At 41.5% G+C, this 22,011-nt stretch overlaps 1 protein-coding gene and 1 pseudogene across 11 annotated transcripts in view; one reads left to right on the forward strand and one right to left on the reverse strand.

The window, feature by feature from the left end:
• SSX2IP (SSX family member 2 interacting protein) overlaps nucleotides 1-11,507 on the reverse strand; it is a 43,150-nt gene extending 31,643 nt beyond the window's left edge. For 8 of the 10 annotated variants that reach the window (XM_079907917.1, XM_079907909.1, XM_079907908.1 and 5 more), the window contains exon 1: nucleotides 11,417-11,507. The gene's annotated coding sequence lies outside the window, so the exon portion shown is untranslated. The remainder of the gene's footprint in view (nucleotides 1-11,416) is intronic. The other 2 variants (XM_079907911.1, XM_079907913.1) reach the window with 2 other exon arrangements.
• A 9,425-nt stretch (nucleotides 11,508-20,932) lies between these two features.
• Nucleotides 20,933-21,433, forward strand: LOC307194567 (large ribosomal subunit protein uL11-like; annotated as a pseudogene). The gene has a single exon. The product of its transcript is annotated as a large ribosomal subunit protein uL11-like (transcript).
• Nucleotides 21,434-22,011: the final 578 nt, after the last annotated feature.

Consider the following 22,011-nt stretch of genomic DNA (forward strand, 5'->3'; position numbering starts at 1 on the left):
ACACAGCAAGTGCTCAGCAGATGTTTATAAAATGAACTGAGTCCCACATACGGCACACTCACTCCAGCCTGTGTGCTCCACAGGTGCTTTCTTCTTTCACCTGCCCCTAAACTAACGCTTCTTCAAAGCACAGCTCACCCACCATCATCCCCTCCACACAGGCCATTAAACTCTATTCTCTAGGTCCTCCTTAGTTCATCTCATCTTTCCTAGTTAGACTCTTTAGTCACATTCTCCATTTCTATACCTGCCACGCATCTTAATAGAATAATCAACAAATACCCAAGTAAATAACTGATGATAAATTAGCATATTCATTCCAGCAAGCAAAAGTGGATAAATGAAACAGCAATGGAAGAGATGCACAAGATGTGAGTCCTTTAGAGAAAAGTACTACTCTTCATCATCCCCCAAATCTCTCCTAACACTTCTACCCACGGAAAGAGAGCTTGGCAGAAACATAAGTGATGTCTTGATTACAAAATTTCCCTCATACAGTACACTATTTTAAGTGTTCTTTTCAAGTTCACTTGAGGTTCAAACTTGAGAAGGCACAACTGCCTATCTAATCAGAATTCTAAAACAAACTTCAATCAAGTATCAGAAAATAATAGTTTTTTCATTATACAGGAAGGTAGTAACATGATACCATCTGGACTTCTAAATATTACACAGGATTTTTCACAAATAACCAACTAAAGTCTTTGCTAAACTCTCACAAAGTTAGAGTTACCCAACTGTTGGGTTAAGAAAATAAAATCGTTAAAACTTGGTCTTTAAACATTAGTCCTTACAAATTCAGTCATAAAACTTAAGAATTTAGTTCTCTGCATACTTTAATAGATGTTATTATTCTCAAAAACCAAATACATTATGATTACTTAAAAAATTACCACCTTCTACTATAATTTTGTTCCGAAGGAGACTATAGCTTTCAATTCCATTACAAATACCTCTGCCATCTAATACAAAACCATTCGTCTATGCATATCAGGACAGATAAATACTAAATTCAACCTCTTAGAACCTACTTTTTACAAATTTAAAATCCAAATGATTTCATCTGAGTGGCATAATAGTACAGATTTTTTTCCACAGAAATAAATTCTTCTTCATAAATTAAATTTTAATCTATATCTGAATGGCTGAAACTGAAAATCTGGTATCCCTTTAATCATCTGCCCCCTTGCTGAGTTTGTGGCTCTGAGGAGGATTTACAGTTTGGGGAGCACAGCGCAAACCACGTGAGCCTCACAGGCCTGGGTCGGACAGGTTGTATCCTGACCGAGCTGGTCATATCCTCTCCGAGCTGGTTTCCTCACCTGGAAAACAGGGTGATACTATCTACTCTGTAGGGTGGTTATAGGTATTTAATGGGGTAAGGGGTGAAAAACAAAGTACAGAATACCTAGGGGGCTGATCTAACAAACACGTGCCAGGTGCTGTTCTAAATGCTTTACATACTTCGTGAAGGCAACCTTCACAACAACCCTACATGTTATCACATCATTTCCTTTTCAGAGATAAGGTAACTGAGGCACAGAAAGGTTAGATAATTTGCCCAAGGTCACACAGCTGGCAAGTGGCAGAGCCAGGGGATATTCCCCATCCCACACTCCAGAGTCCATTCTCTTAACTATCATGTGCTGCTGCTTCATGGATGAGAGGCCCAGGAACAGTATCTCCTACCACCACTCATGAGATCGTATCTCCCAGTTGGGCAAAGACTGCACAAAATAGTGTGAAGACGCAAATTGCGGCAAAATATTTCATGCGTTTCCCTTTGGGCTGAGGGATACAATCTCAGTGAAGCAGACCTGCACATATAGCGTGAAAAAAAATGTTACGAAAAACAAGAATAGTTTGATCACCACCTTTTGCTAAATCAAACTGTCTAAATATATTTAGGAGAAAGGTGTGGAAAGGTTACAAACTGTTCCCAAGGACATTACTGGGGAATGGGATGTTCGGGCGTAGTGAGAGGCGGGCCAGCGTTTTCACTTCTTCGACAGCACATCTTTATACCGCTGGAATGTTCTAGGGCACTTATTATTTTGTAAAACTTTTAGAGGCAGTGGATTCAGGCACAGTTACTAAGACAATGTGTTTGGATGCACTGCCACCTCCATCCCAGACAGTAGCACCCCTGCCCTCTAAAAGTGGAAATATCAGTGTAGACAAATAATAAACGCGCCCCCCCCATCGATCAATCACACTTCCAGCACCTAGCCCGCCCCCGCCCTGTGTTCACACATACGAGTGGGCAAGGGTGCTGCAGCCTTCACACTGACCCTGGCCATGTCAGAGCATGTCTGTGGGGAGTCAGCCCATCAGGGAGGCTTCCCCCCCACTGATGCAAAGAGTGAAGATACAAGAGTACTGGCTGGCCTGGCAAAGGCGGACTCTGCCTCCAGCTCAGTTACAACCTAAACACAGTGGGAAGAAAGAAGAGGGAGGCTGACTTTGATTTATAACTATTAACATTCTTTTCAAAAAAGAATGCTCTCAATCTAGCAACTTCTGTGACTCAAGCAGCTACTAAAGTGTGTTTCTCTGCTTCAGGAGCGCAGCTGGTGAAGTGAGACATTATGTTCTTAGAGCCTACGCCACACCAGCCGGCATTTCATTACACAATGACTTCTTCCTGCTCATGTTTTCATGTTTTGGTCTTGGCTCTCCGATTAAACTCATTTTTTCAGGGCACTGCCACCTCAGGGAAGCTGCACGAGGCTCTGAAAGAGCCCCAGACAAGAGCCAGGGACCACGGTTCCCACAGCCACTTCCATCATACACTGAGCAACCTTGAGCAGGCCATGATTTCTTTGGTTTTCAGTTTCCACATCTGTAAAATCAGGAGGTCGAGCTACATGATCTTTAAAGAATCTTCAGTTCTCTTAATTACGATTTTTACATTTCTCATGGGACCTAATATGAGAATTGAATACAGCTATTTATATTAAAATTTTCTTCACATTTTTATAGCAGAATGTACACACACTGTCTTCACAACCACGTTTATCAAATGAGATTCTACCTAATTTTAAGAATAATTAAACATAAACGATTTACTTGAAACAAGTAAATTTAAAGCATTTTACACGTATTAACTGATTCAATATCACAATAACTCAATCATTTCGCCCCACTACAGATGAGGAAACTGAGGTCCAGAGAGCTTTCTTGCCCTAGGTCACATAGCTAGAATATGACAAAGTCAAGAATCAAACCACAAGAGTCCAGCACATTTAACTACACATCCTACTATCTTTATTGTAGGAGAGGAAGGAATACACAATACGTGAGCTGCTTTTTCAAATCCAACACACACACAGGTTCTTGCCTCTCTACCACCTCGCCTTGAGACTAAAGTATAATTCAGTAGTATTATTCCAACTGAGTAACTGGAATGTGAACTGTATAAAAGCAGACAAAATATTAAATGTTACAGAAATTCAAAAAATTTTTTGAAAAATCTAGTCAATATATAGAGCCCAAATTGCCAGGCTTTCCCCAAACTGCCATCCCTTCTCTTTGTGCTTCCAGAACACTTTGCATTAACTCTGTAGTACAGATCTAACTGTAATGAAACTTCTCTCCCACCACCTAAGCTGCATTCCTGGTCAGCAAGCCTGTCAGCATACTGTCTGTACCCTGCTTTGGTGTGAGGTATCATAACTGACCCACTGTCAGTATGGAATCCAACAACGTTTGCTGAATGAATGTCAACTAAGTTCAATGATGTATTAGTGTGAGGTATTCTACTGTAATATTATGACAGACAAGAATCAACACTTTAGCCATGCTGTGACTTAGAAAGGCTTTCAAATGAGTCTTGAGTGATGCCAGCTTAGAGAAGCAGGAAGGCAATTAGATGTATCAATCAAGAGCATGATAATTTAGAGACAGTATGCCGGCTTCAAATTCTTCCAGGGCAGAGGTAGGAATTGCAGCAATCATTCTTAAAGGAGGATTAAGAAAAAAAAAAAAAAAAAGCACATTAAGCTAACTTTGTAAAGTTGAAAGTCAGCTAAGAAGTCCAAATAAAATTTAAAAAACAATTGTCATTTATTGGTATTTCATTCTCAAAATTAGGTAGAAGGTAATGACATTTACTAAAGGCAATGGAAATAACAAAGAAACTAAACATAATTCATGAATCTGTTCTGTGATAATGTAATCATGTATCTGTAACAGTTTTTTCAATGATTTAGCCCAAATTCAATCACTGGTTATAGGCCTCAACAATAGCACCTGAGTACTTGTTAAAAATGCAAATTTTCAAGTCCCATGAAATCACACACACACACACACACACACACACACACACACACACACACACACACAGTTCCTTAAATATTTCAAGCAATTCTAAATTCTACCCAGTCGCCAGGCATCAAGAGCCCTGGGGTTCTAGGCCTGACTACAGCCAACCCAGAGGTTAAGTTGTTTGGGGTCACAGAATTCAAAGCCTCTGAGCCTCCCACTTAAAAGTACAAAAACAGGCAGTTTTGGCCACAGTTTCAGAGGATCCGTGAAGCCATCCACAGATTTGCCAAGGATCAAGGACAGGGAATTAAGAACTTCTGTTCTAGCTAATTATGTGAAGCTGGTAGGAGAGAAGAACTGCTGCTCTGAGCCTTTACTACCTGCCAGATGTATTCACCAGCCACGTCACTCACCCTTACAACAGCCCTAGGAAGGAGTAGATATAACACTACTTTACTGATGGAAAAACATGAAGCTCAGGGAGGTTAGATACCTTACCCAGTTGCAAACCTGGAAGACAGAAAGGAAAACTCAGCTGTTTTCCCTGCAAGGTAAGAATAAAGATTAGGTATAGCCATACCTTGGAGATACTGTGGTTTGGTTCCAGATCACCACAATAGAGCAAGTCACACAAATTTTTTGGTTTCCCACTGCATATAAAAGTTATGTTTACATTACACTGTAGTTTATTACATATACAATAACATTATGCCTGAAAAAAACAATGTACATGCCTTACTTAAAAAATACTTCACTGCTAAAACATGTTAACCATCATCTGACAACACAGTGTTGCCCAAAACCTTCTATTTATAAAAAACAGAATAAAGTGAAGCATAATAAAAAGAGGTATGTCTGTATTTGATTCCAAAGCCTAACAAACCCCGGCCTCCTCTTGATACTCGAAAAGTGCCTGGAGGGACTTCCCTGGTGGCACAGTGGTTAAGAATCCGCCTGCCAATGCAGGGGACACGGGTTGATCCCTGGTCCAGGAAGATCCCACGTGCCATGGAGCAACTAAGCCCGTGTGCCACAACTGCTGAGCCCGCGCTCTAGAGCCCCCAAACCACAACTACTGAGCCTGCGAGCCACAACTACTGAGCCCACATGCCACAACTACTGAAGCCCGTGTGCCTAGAGCTTGAGCTCCGCAACAAGAGAAGCCACCACAATTAGAAGCCCACTCACCACAATAGAGAGTAGCCCCCGCTCGCCGCAACTAGAGAAACTAGAGAAAGCCCATGTGCAGCAATGAAGACCCAATGCAGCCAGAAATAAATAAGTAAATAAATAAATAAATAATTTTTTTAAGTGCCTGGAGCAAATGATATAAATTCTCTGAGCCCATCTCCTCATTATAAAATAACACAGATGATGATAGACTGTATTTATTGATGATTTCTAAAAAGCCTTCTTGCTTTTACATGCTAGATCCTACATAGGAGGAGATTTCTAAAACTTGGATACAGAATACAAGCATACCACATTTTACTGTACTTTGCTTTACTGTGCTTTGCGGATATTGTGTTTACAAACTGAAGGTTTGTGGCACCTCTGCAACAAAAAAGTCTATCTGCACCATTTTTCACAACAGTATTTGCTCACTTCATGTCTCTGTCCACATTTTGGTAATTCCTACAATATGTCAAACTTTTTCATTATTATTGTACTTGTATGGTGAACTGCAGTCAGTGATCCTCGATGTTACTACTGCAAAAGATTAGGATTCGCTGAAGACTCAGATAATAGTTAGCATTTTTTAGCCATAAACTATTTTTTAATTAAGGTATGTACATTGTTTTTTAGCCATAATGCTACTGCATACTTAACAGACTATAATATAGTGTAAACATAACTTTTATATGTACTGGGAAACCAAAAAATTCATGTGACTCACTTTATTGCAATATTCACAAAACTGTAGTGGTCTGGAACCAAGCCCACTATTTCTCTGAGGGCACCTGTAGAAAGAATCATGCTGAAGGTACCATCTTTTAGATAGGAAGCACAAACAACCAGACTAAAATCAACTGGCAAAAGACTGACAAACTCAAGACTGTGTCCTCTATAACCTAAACTACTTTATAACCTAAATAATACGAACTCTCAGGTAAAAAGTACAGTCATCCCTCAGTTTCCAAAAAGGATTGGTTTCAGGAGCCCCCGTGAATACCAACATCTGAGGCGGCTCAAGTCTCTTATATAAAATGACAGTACAGTACAATGAATACAGTCAGCCCTCCTTATCCACAGGTTTCACAGCCAAGGGTTCAACCAATCTGGGTTCAATTCAAATGACTGAATTCAATCCACGGTTGGTTGAATCTGTGGATGTGGAGGGCTGAGTGTATATGCAATGGCGGGTTACAAATATCTACTAGCCACTCATTAAACTCAATTCTTTTAGAACAATATTATTCTAGAAATCTCCTCCCACATTATGTTTCCAAAATAGGTCCCATTTTCAGCAGGTCTGGCCCCAAAATATTATGGCACAGAGCAATTAATGGTCAGGGGTTGGCTGGCTAACTTAGCCAGTGACAATGAGGACAATGAAGGATGGATATGAAATACTTCAGAAGTTGGGCCGACAAACATGGTGACAAGTATACAAAAGGGAGGCATTTATTCTCTCATGTAAAAATCTGTCTTTGGTACTAGACAGATAACAGTGTCACACAGGTAAAGAGAACAGAGGACTGAGGTTACCAGTGGGTTTGGTTAAGTGAGTGGAGATATAGAGCTCCATGTAGAACTCACTGGGCTTATATATGCCCTTATGAGACATTCAAATGGAGGTAAACTCTAGGGCCTGGAGATCAAGACATCAGGACAGATTTAGGAGTCATCAGCATACATGTGATAGCTGAATCTATACAGAAAAAGAGGGGCAGCAGAAAGAACCCTAAAGAACATCAACATGTAACAGGTGAGTGCAGGTGACCTACATGTAGGAGATAAAAATCCAGGGGTGGGGGGAGTTTTAGGAAAGGCAAGGAAAATAGTTTTAAAGAGGAGGAAGTGATGAACAGCAACAAATGCCATAAAAAGGGCAAGAGCTAAATAGAACATTACATTGGATTTGGTAATTAGTGACTGTATGACAAAGCTGAGGGGTAAAAATGGAAATCGGATTTCAGAAAAGTGATCAGCAAATAAGAAAAGGAGATAATAAACAAAGGTCACTTGTTCGAGAAGCAGAGTTTAACAGAATATATTTAGCTTTTCTGAACGTAGAGGCTTTGCCTGATACTCAGGGATAGATCCATGTGTGACTCTTAAAAAAAAAAAATCCTGTCTTTAAGTTAGTTCTTATTCAATTACAGCATTTTTATGTCAAATAGAAATATTAAGTGCTCAAAAGATGTAAAGTGTTTTTCCATGCACCATTCTGGATATTAACATGTTTTCTTATTCAATCCTTGCAAACCTATGAAGTAGGTATTACTATTCCTAATTTACAAATGAGACAACTAAGGCACAGAGAAGATACAGTACTTGCTGAGGTCTCATAGCTAGCGGTATGGTAGTCAAGCCCAAAATTTCACACAAAAGAGTAAGAGGGAGGGTGGGCAATGTGTGAAGTGAGGGTTAATAGATGAGAACTGTAAATGTTATAGTTAAGACTGTACTGACTGTTTAACCGGCCAAAGTTTAATATCTATTCAAGAACTTATTTTCAATTTGAAAGAATTTGTGTCTTCTCTCATCTCAGAATCATACATTGCTAAGACTTGACATTTTTATGTCTCTTATGACACTCAGATTCAGCACTGCATTACAACTGTGTCATTTCTCCTACTGAACTGCAAGTTACTTGAAAATGGGAGTGTGTCTTATTTGTCTTTGTATCTCTATTCCCTCAATCTTAAAAGTAGAAGATACTAGACTTACTGCAGTAACCATTTCGCAGTATACACAAATATCAAATTATGTTGTACACCTGAAACTAATACACCGTTACATGTCAATTATACCACAATTATAAAAAGGAAGATTCTCAGTAAAGGTTGGTTGTATGAATAATCATTTTTACTTTTCTGAAGTTTCTGGGGGCTTCAATAACATATTATTAAAGTTTTTAATCGCTGTGTAGGACTGTTCTGCCTCAGATATTACTTGGATCGTCTATGGACCACGCAATTTACTGATTTTGGTAGAAATACCCTTCTGAAGTAAAAATCAAATATAATTCCCCTGGATAAAACCTTTTAAAGATTCCCTATCACCTACTAGTCAAAGGTCATAGCCCTGCTCTCCAACCTTAACCTTAACCCACTCTACCTGGTCCCAACTACCAAACCACCTATACTTCTTCAATGGTCCATTGCAACATACATGTTCATCGGGTGAACGTCTCCTCCTCCAACAAGACAACTGAAATTCTTTTTTTTAATCATCATTACTTTAAAAAAAAATAAATTTATTTTGGCTGTGTCGGGTCTTCATTGCTGCACGCGGGTTTTCTCTAGGTGCAGTTAGCAGGGGCTACTCTTTGTTGCGGTGTGCGGGCTTCTCATTGCGGTGGCTACTCTTGTTGTGGAGCACGGACTCTAGGCGCACGGGCTTCACTAGTTGTGGCACAAGGGCTCAGTAGTTGTGGCGCACGGGCTTAGTTGCTCCACGGCATGTGGGATCCTCCCGGACCAGGGCTCAAACCCGTGTCCCCTGCATTGGCATGCGGATTCTTAACCACTGCGCCACCAGGGAAGTCCTGAAATTCTTTTTTAAAGCCTTCTCATATTCGCAATTTTCATTTTCGCTCTCTCCCTTACTATACTGTACATTTCCTAAAAACAAACTCCACAAGGCAACACTGATATTTTTCATCCTCAGATCTGGCAAGTAAGTGTTTAATAAATGTTTATTAAAAGAGTAAATCATTGAAGCATAATTCAGTAAATCTGCAGGAACTATATAATACTGATCATAATACTGATCAATTATCAAAAGTAAAGATTTTAGGTAGCTTTCCACTACTGATAATGAATGGTGCACTTTTCTATTCTGTCTCATCCCCAAAACTCGTGAATTCAAGATAACTTGTACCTTCATCACCAGCTAATCATGAGCACCATCACCAAACATACAAAAGAGACCCAAGGACTACCAAAACCTCTTTATGACCCAGTCAAACCAATAAGGCATGTTTACAACTATTGGTAAAAGATATGAAAAAACATCACTTAAAAGGCTTTGGAAGTGCTCCAATTTAAGTGTGTGAAATGAATTAAAATGACACAATTCTGGGGCAGCATCTTTTTCATCTTTTTATCTCTAGGTGCATACCACATTGAAGGCACTCAAATATTTACCTTTATAAAACCTGAGTCACAGCTAGCTTGGTCAAAGAGAAGCTATGTCAGGTTTCCAGACAGCCCAAGAATATAATGTGTCAGCCTTGAGGCCTTAGGCAAATCATCTGAACTGTTAACATTTTCTTTTTCTCATACACTGCCTCAGCACGTCTGGAACGCAATGTGCTTTAACAAGTCCTGTCACAAGGCGCAATGTGTTAGGAGGAGATCTTCACATTTCATCCTAGAATAACTAACTCTTCACAGTTATCTTCAAGCTGCTTCACCCATGTTACTTAATCCTGGGCCTTTATTATCTTCATTGTACAGATGGGGGAAGGAAGGATATAAAATGACTTGGCTGAAGGGGTCCAGCAAGCCACCAAAAGAGCCTTCATTTTAACTATCAGTTCCTCATCCTCTCTTCACAGAACCATTTTGTTTGAGAAACTTTCACTGACAGCAGGCAGAAGAGAGCATCAAACTAGTTACTAGCTTTTATTTGTTTAATTTGAATGAATAACCAAAGCTCCCTAGACCTGTAGGTTATGATAGCTCTAGGACAGGAGATTTGATGCATTAAGTTTTGCTGACTGAATCCAAATTCATAAATCTACCTCAAACTCCTAAATTTCGAAATAGCTTGACCTAAACTTTAAAGGCATTTTTTTTTTCTCTGTCCAGATCTCTAATTTTTTCAAATTTTGCTCAGTCCCCTAAATGTGTCAAGTCATACCTACCTTTTCAGTTCAGGATCAAGGCTATCAGAATTTTCTCCTACTTAAACAGTAAACCAATCCCTCCTGAGTCATGAAGGATTCCAAGGCTCCCATCAATCACAGCCAACTCTAGATCTAGACTCTAATCTGAACTGTTAGGGGAGCCCAGCAATTTCGAATTCCAGGCAGCCCCTCTTACACCGAACCACCCTTGGGAGGAGTGCCTCTTCTAATCGTCACCCCATTATGGGGTCCAGAAAAGGGATATGTCAATAGTCTCAGATTCAACAAAAACTATTATCCCCGTTGCAAGTAATGGTAACTTGGCAATCACAACTACGGACCTTGAAATGGGGTAATAACTTAAAGATCCCCACATTATATAAACGTGCTGAGAACAAATTATTTAGCAGATTCCATTTCCTGGGCCCAAGTGACTTGCATAACTGGGCGATCAGCATAGGCTCGAAAGAGAGCGGGGAGCTCACAATTCAGTTTACTGTACTTTACCACAAAATTCTACACCAAAATATTCTCACACATGCCTGCCTGTAGATGATGTAAATTCTTCCCCAGGTCTTTTAACTAGACCGCTGGCGGGGTTCTCTTCCTCTGCAGTGGCCACGGGCCACCAGCAACTCATTCTAACGGTTGTCCCCTGCGGCTCGAGCTAACAATCCCCCAAGCCCGCGAGTCCCGCAGCCTCTGCTAAGCGGACACCTCAGCCCCAAACTGGCCATCCCCTCCTCCCCCACGTCCCCGCGTCGCTCGTCATCCCACGCCAAGCGCCACCCTCTCTCCATCCCCGATAGGATTTGGGGCTTAGCGCTGCGACCGCCAGCGGGAGCTGTCCCCGAGCTGGCACCTACCTCCCACCTCCTCCTCCAGGCGCGGCCGGGGGTCACCGCTCGCCTTCCTCCTCCAACGGCCCCAACGGCCGCGCCGAGCCTCCCGCAGAGAAGCGGGGCGCCGCGCCAGGTGCCGGTGCTCACCTCCGCGCCCTCCCGCCCGCCCCCCGCCGGCGCCCACCCCCCCGCCCGCCTGCCCCAGGACCCAGGCCCCAGTCCCCGCCGGCGCCGTCGCCCCTCCCCGGGCGAGCGCGTCACAATCCCCAGCGCGGGGCGAGGCTCTCACCGTCACGGCCCCCGGGTGCGGCGGAGACGCACCGATCAGCGTCCTAGACCTGCTCGCGCAGCCCCGAGGGCCCGCACAGGCGCCGCGGCACGCAGCGCCCGGGCCGGCGGCCCCGCCTCCACCTCCAGCTCCCGCCTTCCCCGCCTCCGGCCGGGCTCCGCCTCTCCCCTCGCTGCAGCCTCCCGGGCTCTGCAGGTTTGCAAGGTTCCCACCCCGCCCCCGCGTCTTCGGCGCCGCAGGCCAGCCTCCTCCCATTGGCTCCGCCAGTTGCTAGGCGATGAACAACCGCGGCCTGCATTGGTCCGGTGGGGGCCCCTGAGTCTCCTCCCCACCTCCAAAAAAACCCGGAGAAAAAGAAAACCTTATCCCTAGAGCCCAAGCGGGGTGCTAGCGCAGCTGCAGCTGCGGCACCTGTTACGCCCTGTGATTCACCCTGCCGGGCCCTGCTCCCCACCCCCTCCTCACTCCCGCGGAGCTCGGGGCCCAAAGCTTCGTGAGGCTGGGGGCGGGGTGGGGAAGTCGTGTCTGTTTTAAAGCACGTGTTCCGAGCCCCAGTGAACCCCAGCACCCACCCTAGGATCAAAGGTGAAGCGCCCAGAAAAGCCACGTGCGCTTGCAAAAGTGGGGAAATAAACCAAACAACAGCCGGCACCCAGAATTAGGTCAGGCCTAGGGGAAGGGAGGTTCAAGCGCCGGGAGACGAGAATGCCAAGGAGAAAGTTCATGTAAAATTAGGGCAAGAAATGGACCTAGGCGGAAGACAAGCGGAAAGACTAAGAAAAGGCACTTGTGAACTAGACGTTTATGCAAAAAAGTCCCACACTCACTGATCAAAATATGCGCAAAGAAAATGTATGCCTGCTACACCCGTAGCCGGGGTCATGCAGGCTCCTCCCCTGTTCCACGGCAGCCTAAAATTCTCCAGGGAAGATGAGAGGCCAGAGAAAGGAAAGAGATCAGATGGAGAAATCGCAGGCATATGAGTTGAGTTATAAACACAGGATGTACTTGGATAGATTTTTTTTTAAGTGAAGCCAAGAAATTTACTCAAGAAAGGAAAAACAGGTTTGGTATTTTAAGGAGGTTCCTGAGAGCACTTTGAAACCAAAATAGTATGAGAGAAGGACAAGAAATATTAACACTGAAGAACAAGGGAGAGAGGAGTGCCCCCTTCCAATTTACACACACATATCCCCATTCCTGAATGAAAGATCAAGGCGAGAAAATGAACATGCCATGGCGACAACTTCAGAAACCAAGGTAATTCTCCTGTTTGCCTTTGGCCTAAGCGATCAGGAGGCCTGGATTGATGCTGTTAAGCATAAGTGAATGACAGCCGAATCGCCAGTTAGGGCCCTCATTGTAAGGACGCTATTAGCGCAGCCTGGTAGGGAGGAAAGCCAGTTATTACCAATAATTACCTTAATCGTTAACCCAGACAACTGATGGGAGTAAAGGGGGTTACACCTGCTCCCGAGAGGGGTTTTGAAATTTCAACTGTCCATCCCCCAAAATCCCACACCCCTTCCCATCTTAAGAAGCAACTTAGTGTGACAGTTTGAAGTAACACTTCCAGGTTCACTTTGACCATTTTAACCTCCTCACAGTCAAAAAGCGAGAGCTCACTCTCCGATTAGCTAGAAGCTTTGAGATCGGTTGATTCGATACGCAGCGTCTGGCACTCCCTGTTGTGACCTAACCACTTACATTGCAGGATTTTAAGAAGGCTTGGCTCAGGCAGAGGTGAGCTCCGGGAAGTTCGGCTCCGCCCCCAGCCGCAAGGATGAATCAGAGCTGTCTGATTAAACTAGTGCTTTAGAATCTTTTGCTCTACTCCTAAAAATATTTGAGGGCCCCAAAGAGCTTTTGTTTATGTGGGTTATATCTATTGATATTTACTATGCTAGAAATTAAAACTGAGAAATTTAAAAATATTTATTTTAAAATAATAATAATTACATCTTATCATAAATAGCAAATTTTTATGGAAAATAACTATATTTCCCCCTAACATAGTAAAAAGAATCATAGTACTTTAAAAATTTGCAAATATCTTTTAGTGTCTGGCTTAATGGAAGGCAATTGGATCTTCAAATCTGCTGCATTTAATCTATTGCACTATTTCAGGTAGCCTTTGGAAAACTCCACTGTACACTCAGAATGGGAGAAAAAAAAAGGCAAATAACATTTTAGTATTATAACAATAGTTTTGACCTTGCAAACTCCCTGAAAGTGTCTTGGGGATCACCTCCTAAAATCCCCGTGCCCACCCCCCCTTTCTCCAATTAATACTTTGAGAGCCACTGGTCTAGATGGGTCTTGATACTTCATCCCCCTTTATCAATGGCTGGTTTAGGAGCTAAGCATGTGACCTAATTCTGGTGAGTACATAATGGGAAGTGGGGGGAAGGGGACTTCAGGGGAAGGGTTTTGTCCCTGAGAGCCCCTAAGAAGTCTTTTCTTTACTTCTTGCCTTGGCCATCCTCCAGTAAGCAAGACATGTTTGGAGCTGTGGTGGCACATCCCGCAACAATGAGCAAGAAAAATACAGGAAAGGTAACCCAGAACCTAGAAGTCACTAAGTGGCTAAGTTAACCTACCCTGGCTCTGCAAACCTCCAGACTGCTCACATATGAGATAGCAAGTGGCCTATCACCTAAGCCATTTGGGGTCAGGTATTTGGTTACTTGCAGCCAAGAAGATCCTGACTAATGTACAGGACAAGATAAAGAGTTTGGCTACAGCCTGAAAATAGTCTAAGGACGCTTTTTGGCCCAGAGGTAAAGGAATTGGACTTAATAGAACTTTGCTATGGTAAAGGAAATAAAGGGGAAAGACACAATCTAGAATGTTTTTTAATGCTTAACTGTGCCTACTTTCCCCCCCTTCTAGCAAAATTAAGGGGATGTGACTATCAAGTGTTGCTGTTTTCCAAAACACATCAAAACTTCCACCTTGCTCCTCTGTAGTCTATATCACAGTGGTCAGAGTAATTCTTTAAAAATATAATTCATATCATGACGACTTTCTGTTTTGGTTCCCCCCAGCCAGTGTTAAAGCCAAATTTCTTTCCGTGGCTACAAGTTTCTTATGACCTGCCCTCCGTCTCCTTACCTATCTGACCTCATATCCTACAACTCTCTCCATTAGCCACTGTTCTTCGTTCTTGCCAGGCACTTTCCTGCCTCAGGACCTTTGCACTATTCCCTCTGTTTGAATGTTCTTCCTCTTAAAATCTATATTACTTATCTCTCCCCTTTCAAATCTAATCAAAGTCACCCTCTTGTGAGGCCCAACCTAACAACATTATTTAAAACTGGAACCCCCTCCAGCTTCCTAAATATCTCTTACCTTGCTCTTATGTAATCTTCAACCATAGTACAGAGCTTACTTTTTTTTTCATTTGTTATTTGTTTAGTCCATTTCCCTTTACTAGAATGTAAGCCCAACGGGGACAGAGATTTTGTCTGATTGTTCACTGATGTATGCCCAGTGCCTAAAACAGTGCCTGGTACTCAGTGATTGGTGCTCAATAATTATTTGTGAATAAATGAATATAACTTCAAATGGATGTTTTTCATTCCAAATAAATCACTTTGGCAGGCTCTATACATGTTCCAATGATGCTGCTCACAAGTATCACATTAGGAGACACTGAATTTTTGAAAGGAATTCTCTCTTTGAGAAAAAAATCTGATTTTTGGAACGATCCAAAAGTTATTCAGAGCCAAATCTGATGAACACATTCTGGAGTCATGTTCAAATGCCAAAACCTGTGTTTTCCAACTAAGTTACTGCATTTGGGTGGATAGGGAAAGGTCAAAAAACAAGATGTGTTTGATTTTCTAAGACAGTAAAGTGACTGTGAACATAATTTCAAAGAGGAATTCTAAAAATACACACTAATAACAAGTTGAAGGAAAAGTATACATGTATTTTAAACTCTCTATGTTTGTGTGTATGTGTGAATGAATCTCTTCCAACCTGTCTGCGGTCTTCCATTCTTGCCCCTACGTTTTTTTCAAAAATGAAGATCAGATCCTCTCTGCTGCCCTCCGGCCCCCATCTTCAATTAAGAATCTTTCATGGCCTCTCATTGTATTTAGCATGAAATTGAACTTCCTACCCAGTCATGCATGCATGATCTGGCCCCTATACCCCTCTTAGAACTCTTACTTTGGTTATGCAAAGTGCCAGCCGTAGTGGCCCCCTTTTTTCTCCTCTGGTCCTTTGAACCTGCCATTCACTCTGCTGCAAGGCTCTTCCAAGAAGGTTTCAAGACTCGGATTCTTTTTCGTCATTCAGATCCCACTTCCATATGTAAAGCAACCTCCCCATGTCTGGTTTATTTGTCTACTTGTTTGCTTACTTATGGCCTGTCTCCTCCCACTAGAATGTAAGCCCCCTGAAGGCAGGGACCTTGTTGGTCATGTTTGCCTCTGTAGTCCCAGCCCCTTCATGCCTTCCCTGGAGGGTTGCTAACCATACTGTTAATAGTAAGATTGCTTTACATTTGATTAACTTCGGTGACTTATGAATTTTTATAAGTATGTATTATTATAATTTTAAAATATTTTAATTTTGCTGAAATAAATAGGCTCTGATTTTAATACATGTAGTAAGTTAATAATCCACCCCCTATTTACTCATATGTGTTCCTCAGAAACCAGTGTTTCAAATACCCCAGCAAACATTCAGGTCACACTGCTTCTAATACCATGTATATTCAAATCTGGATAATAATGGGCCAACTTAGAAAGGCTTTCTGCTGTAATTCATACCATCTGGATTATTTCAATAGCAGCAACAATTTCTGGATCTAGTGAAGACCATTGCTTTTCAGGGCCTGTATGCTCTAACAGAGGAGAAGAGGGGCTGGCTCACCTCTCTTAATGGCCTCATTTTCATTAATTCTGTGTTCTGGCCAGGATTGTCTTTCCAGGGGTGGCAGGGTGGAGAAACAAAGTCTTGCTGGATTCTGTACGAGGAACTTTCATATCCGTAGCCTCATTTTATTCACAAGATCAACTTAAGCCTGTTTATAATTAACTACAAAATGGTATAGGACAAATTCCAAGGGCCATGAGACTTCAGAATCCTCGCTGAGGGCTGGAGTGGTCAGGGAGTACTCAGTGGAGGTGAGGGAACTGGAGTAGGGCCTTGGGGCAATCCTGACTCTGCACGCCTAGCAGTAAGCAGAGACCAGACCACTAGGTCTGCTTCCGGGTCTAAAAGGTGGCCTTACACTTAGCTGGGCTTGGCTCCTCTAGCTATGTGAGTGAACCTCTGCATCATGCTGCATTTCCAAAGATGATTTCATTTCTGGCCAGTCCCTTTGGATTTGGGCCAGTAGTGGTTCAGCTTGAAATGACAGTCCTGTGCCATTTATAAAGTGTTGGCTGAGTCTGCAGAAAAAGCAGACCACTGTGGTTCCCCCTTCCTGCCACCTCCACCGAGGTGAAGATTCTCAGAAAACTATCCCTCCTCATTACCCGTCCTGCCTCCCTGCCCTACCCCACCTCCCATGCCCCACCACCATACACAAACACACAGAACAGCGGCCAAAATGCTTGATCATCTTCTGGGTGGTTCGCTCTTAGTGCTTTAGATTTTGTCTGGTCTGCTGAATGTTTTGCTCTACGATTTCTTTAGAAAGTGTTTTTTGTTTGTTTGGTTGGTTGTTTTGGGGGTTTTGTTTTTGTTTTTTCTGAACCTGATGACTTTTACCAAGCTAACTCTTTGGTTTCCAACTCTCCATTTGTCCCAAAATTGATTTATTGATTTAAAAATATTTCATATAAAACTTGATTATGCATAAGTCACTCCAACAGTTAATAAGGTGCTATCACAGAAAAGTGATGAGGTACCAACCAGAGTAGTTCTCAAACCCTGTATTTCCAAAAGAGAAGCATACCTCCTTTAGGAAATGCAATGAACATTCATGCAAACATACACACATGCACACACACAGAAACGCTGCACAAAGCTTACCTTGCTGACTACAGTGGCCTCTAAACCTTTCTCATACGGAACAATTTGGTTCAATCTACTCTTCTAAGCTGGCAGATTTAAACCCCAAGCATTGAGTGGACAGCAAAAGACCCTCCAAGGAAGTAGGGGGACTATAAATGACTCAAAATGTTTTTTTAATTATACTGAAATCTATGTAAAAACTACAGAGCACAAAGATCCAGCATTAACTTGAAGAGCTGTGATATAATTCTGCACCAAAGCACCCTTTTATTTCACATAGTCTTAGTTTCCCTGCTCTTATTTGAAAATTTCCTTAACAGTTTAATGAATATTTATTGAACGATTACTGTGTGAGAGATTGAGGTTTTAGACCGCTGCTCATAACAGGAACTCAGAGTTTCCCAGAAACACAGAAGAATCCATTGACACTTGAGTCTGACTGCCTGGGCTGAAATACTGGCTGGGCCACCTGGGTCCATGCTGACATCACTGAACTCCCAAACCTACCTTTCCTCCTCTGGGCATTCTGTTTAGTAAACAATAGATGCTTCATGGTCTAAGTGACTTCTAGTTAGGTTGTTTGATAATTGCAGCCAAAAGCATCCTGATAATACACTGAAAAAAGAACTTTCATGAAGTGACCTGATGGTGTGATATTTCATTTTATTGGCACAAATATACTCAAGTGCCACATGTGGAAACAGTCAAGTGAGCAAAAAAGTCAGTGAAAAATGAAGTATGGGAGTTATTTACAGAGGACTGAATGGAATAATTAAATGAGAAGCAGGGAAAATGCGGGACTGGGTCTATGCTTTGAATTATAAATATGTATCTTAGATATTAACATTTTTCTAAATTATATTTTCTTTCTTTCTTTACTAATTTAACTAGGCCAGAAAAATTAAGACACATTGATAAATATAACTTTGCACAAAATGATTTGCTTTGTTGAAAATTTCAGACCACAGCACTATGTTTTCTGGCTAGTACTTGCTTTATGTTACAGGTATATTATAGGTATATGTTTCCCTGCTCTATGTATTATAGGTATATAGGTAACCTATATATAGGTTATGTTACAGGTATATTCCAGCAAAAGTCATGTGTAAATAATGCATTTAGAAATCAAGTCATAGGGTTTCCCTGGTGGCACAGTGGTTGAGAGTCCGCCTGCCGATGCGGGGGACACGGGTTCGTGCCCCGGTCCGGAAGGATCCCACATGCCGCGGAGCGGCTGGGCTCGTGAGCCGTGGCCGCTGAGCCTGCGTGTCCGGGGCCTGTGCTCCGCGGCGGGAGAGGCCACAGCAGTGAGAGGCCCACGTACTGCAAAAAAAAAAAAAAAAAAAAAAAAAAAAAAAAAAAAAAAAGAAATCAAGTCATAATCTGAATGTACTAGTGAAACTAGATGTTTAAAATTATGATAAATCTATTTGCATGATGAATGACGCCTTCGTAGAACAAATAATCTCATTATTTGTTCATTCTATAAGATTATATTTTAATATGTTGGATTTTCTTAAAAGAGTTTCACCTTTCCTTCTTTAAAACCCAGACTTTTGGGTAACTATTTTAATGAAGAGTTTTCTGTAATATGAATCTCAGTAGAGATGGCTGAGGTGTTGCAATCAACAAAACAGTCTTTATCTTTTTATTCTGCAACTGGCAATTCAATTTTATGTTAGTAATAAATTTCCACGTGATTTCATTATTTCTATTTCACTAGGCAAAGTTTCTCTTTCTGCATTCTCAGGGAAGAAGCAATCTGAAGGCTTGATTTCTGGTGGATTTTATTTCCTGCTTTGTAAACCTCTATCAGTGATGTCATCAAATAATTGTTCCACTTGAAATACAGTGGAATACAATCCTCTATATACTGGGTAAAACACCCACATAAAAGTTCAGAGTTGAAAAACTTAGATATCAATTAAAGTACGGCATTGATTTAAAGTAACTGCTTAAGACTTAACAATCGTGTGTGAATCTGCCTGTCCCTTTAAAAAGAAAAGCAATCGCGTCCTGGTCGCTGAGCTTTCTTGGATTTATTTTATCTTAGCAGCTGTTCCTAAAGTCGATGTTATTCAAATGAGGGTTTTCGAGCTCTTTGTTGTGTTTTTCACAACTTATGGTATATGCTATCAAACGTAAAACTCAAATTTAGAATGGGGTAGGGGTAGGGACAATTAGAAATACTGGAGAAATAAAATAATATTGAAAATAACCTCTAATTTTCATTTAACAAAGATAGGACTGTTGAACATGATCTGCCTGAAGCCCCAGACAGTAGCAAGGCAAAACCCCTGAACCTCTAAGCACCAAAAGTGGTTGATATATTTAGTAATTAGTTTACATGTAGGGGGAGGGAATGTCTTAAATGGAAATCATGGCACTTTCTGTGATTATAGAAGATGAGGAAAGAACACATCAAACATTTTTCTTGCCTCTCCAAAGTAAGCATATTATAAATTTTGCCTAACATAGGCTACCCTTTGACCTAGAAAGAATAACTACAACTCCTACACCTTCTGTTCCATTTATTTTTGTTGCTTTTTGCTTTTTGCTTTTTTTTTTTCAAGAGGCAGCATAGCTTGATCATTAAGCATGCAAACTGGGAAAGGATCTTGGCTCTGCCCCATTCTTGCTGTGGGTACTTATATTTTTCATTTAATTTACAAATTAAATGGGTTAGCTTTGCTAACAGCAAAGTATATATGGAATGTTAACTTATTTAGGAGTTAGTCATATATAACATTTTTAGTCATATGTAATCATTTCCTAGTATTCATGTTAATGATTTATTGAGTGATTATTATTTGTCCGCCAGTGTTCTAAGTGCTTTACATATTAATTCATTTAATCCTCACAACAACGCTATGAGGTAGGTATCATTATTGCTTTTCTTTCTAGACTAGGAATTAAGATGGCAGAGGATATTTTGCCCAAAAATACCCAGCTAGTAAATTTCAGAGTTAGGGTTTACAGAGCTCTTCTCTTAACCACCATGTCATTCCCAGTCTATTTAGGACTGCCTTAATCTTTCGTGCTCTCCAATCATTTTTGTTCAAATGCCTGCCGATTAGTGAACAGAAATCTTCAAACTGGGATAACCACGTTCTGCCCATGTACATGAAGACTCTGTAGTGCTACACAGCATGGATAGCTTTAAGGGGATCAATTCCACATTCTCAACTTTCATTTCTACACTTTCCTAAAACTTATCTGCCTGAGACCATGCTTGCAGCCTCTTTTCCATCCCTTTTTTACAATCGCCATTTTTCCACTTAAAAAAAGAGTGTCATTCCTCTCACAAATTCCACATCGTAGCATGGTGCATTCAACCCAGGTGCACAAAACATGGAAAATTAGAAGCCGGTGTTAGTGTTGAGAAAGGGAATGACTATGATGACTGGGGAACAAAAGTGTGACCTGCTAGTGCCCTAAAAAAATTTTAAATGGCTTTCATTCAGATTCGGCTTGAAGGAGGCCAAGGTGCAATTTTCTTTGGTCCTCTGAAATTCGGGTTTATCTGACACCAGCCACCTCACCATGTTGCCTAAGTTTGAGCCCAAGGAGATCAAATTTGTATACCTGAAGTGCACCAGTGGGGAAGTCTGTGCCACGTCTCCCCTGGCCCCCAAGATTGGCCACCTGGGTCTGTCTCCAAAAACGGTTGGTGATAACATTTCAAAGGCAAATGGGGATTGGAAGGGTCTGAGGACTACAGTGAAACTGACCATTCAGAACACACTGGCCCAGACTGAGGTGGTACCTTGTGACTCAGTCCTGATCATCGAAGCCTTCAAGGAACAACCAAAAGACAGAAAGAAGCAGAGAAACATTAAGCACAGTGGAACATCACTTTTGATGAGATCGTCAACATTGCCCAGCAGATGAGACACCAATCTTTAGCTAGAGAATACTCTGGAACCATTAAATAGATCCTGGGGACTGCCAGGTCTGTGGTCTCTGATGTGGATTGCCGTCATCCTCATGACATCATAGATGAATGACAACAAAAGTGGTGCGGTGGAATGCCCAGCTAGTTAAGAACTGCAAAGGAACATAATTCAATAAAGGGTCATTTGACAACCAATGGGAAGAAAAAAGAGTTTAAATGAGAGGTCATCACATGGTTTTTGGCATATAATTGAAAGGAGTTAAAGGAGTTGAGTAACACGGCTACAGCAAAAACCTTACATTCCCATCTACTTATTTTGTGAACAAAATGCTTCAGCATTTATAAGAACCTTGTCAAATGCATGAATAGAATTGGGGTGGAACTCAATCTCACTCTATGATATTCATCCGCAAATCCACTGGAAAAGAAAAAGTCCCCTCCATTTTGTTAACAGATGCATTTTCAATAAAATCATATTTTTATGTTTAAAAATGGTTGTCAATTTGTAATATAGCCACTGATCAATAGTGTACTACTAATAATTTTAGTAATAACTCCATCCAGAGACATAACTCCTAGGACCTTAGAGTTACCGGAAAGTAAAATTAGGTAAGTATGGAGTTGAAAAGAATGATGTAATGATCAATACAAAGTTTTCAAGCATGAAAATACACAATAAGATAGCATTCTGTGGGAGAAATGGAAATATGGAAATGAAATGGAAATG

The sequence above is a fragment of the Stenella coeruleoalba genome, assembly GCF_951394435.1.
Source record: "Stenella coeruleoalba genome assembly, chromosome: 1".
NCBI classification, from domain to species: Eukaryota; Metazoa; Chordata; class Mammalia; order Artiodactyla; family Delphinidae; genus Stenella; species Stenella coeruleoalba.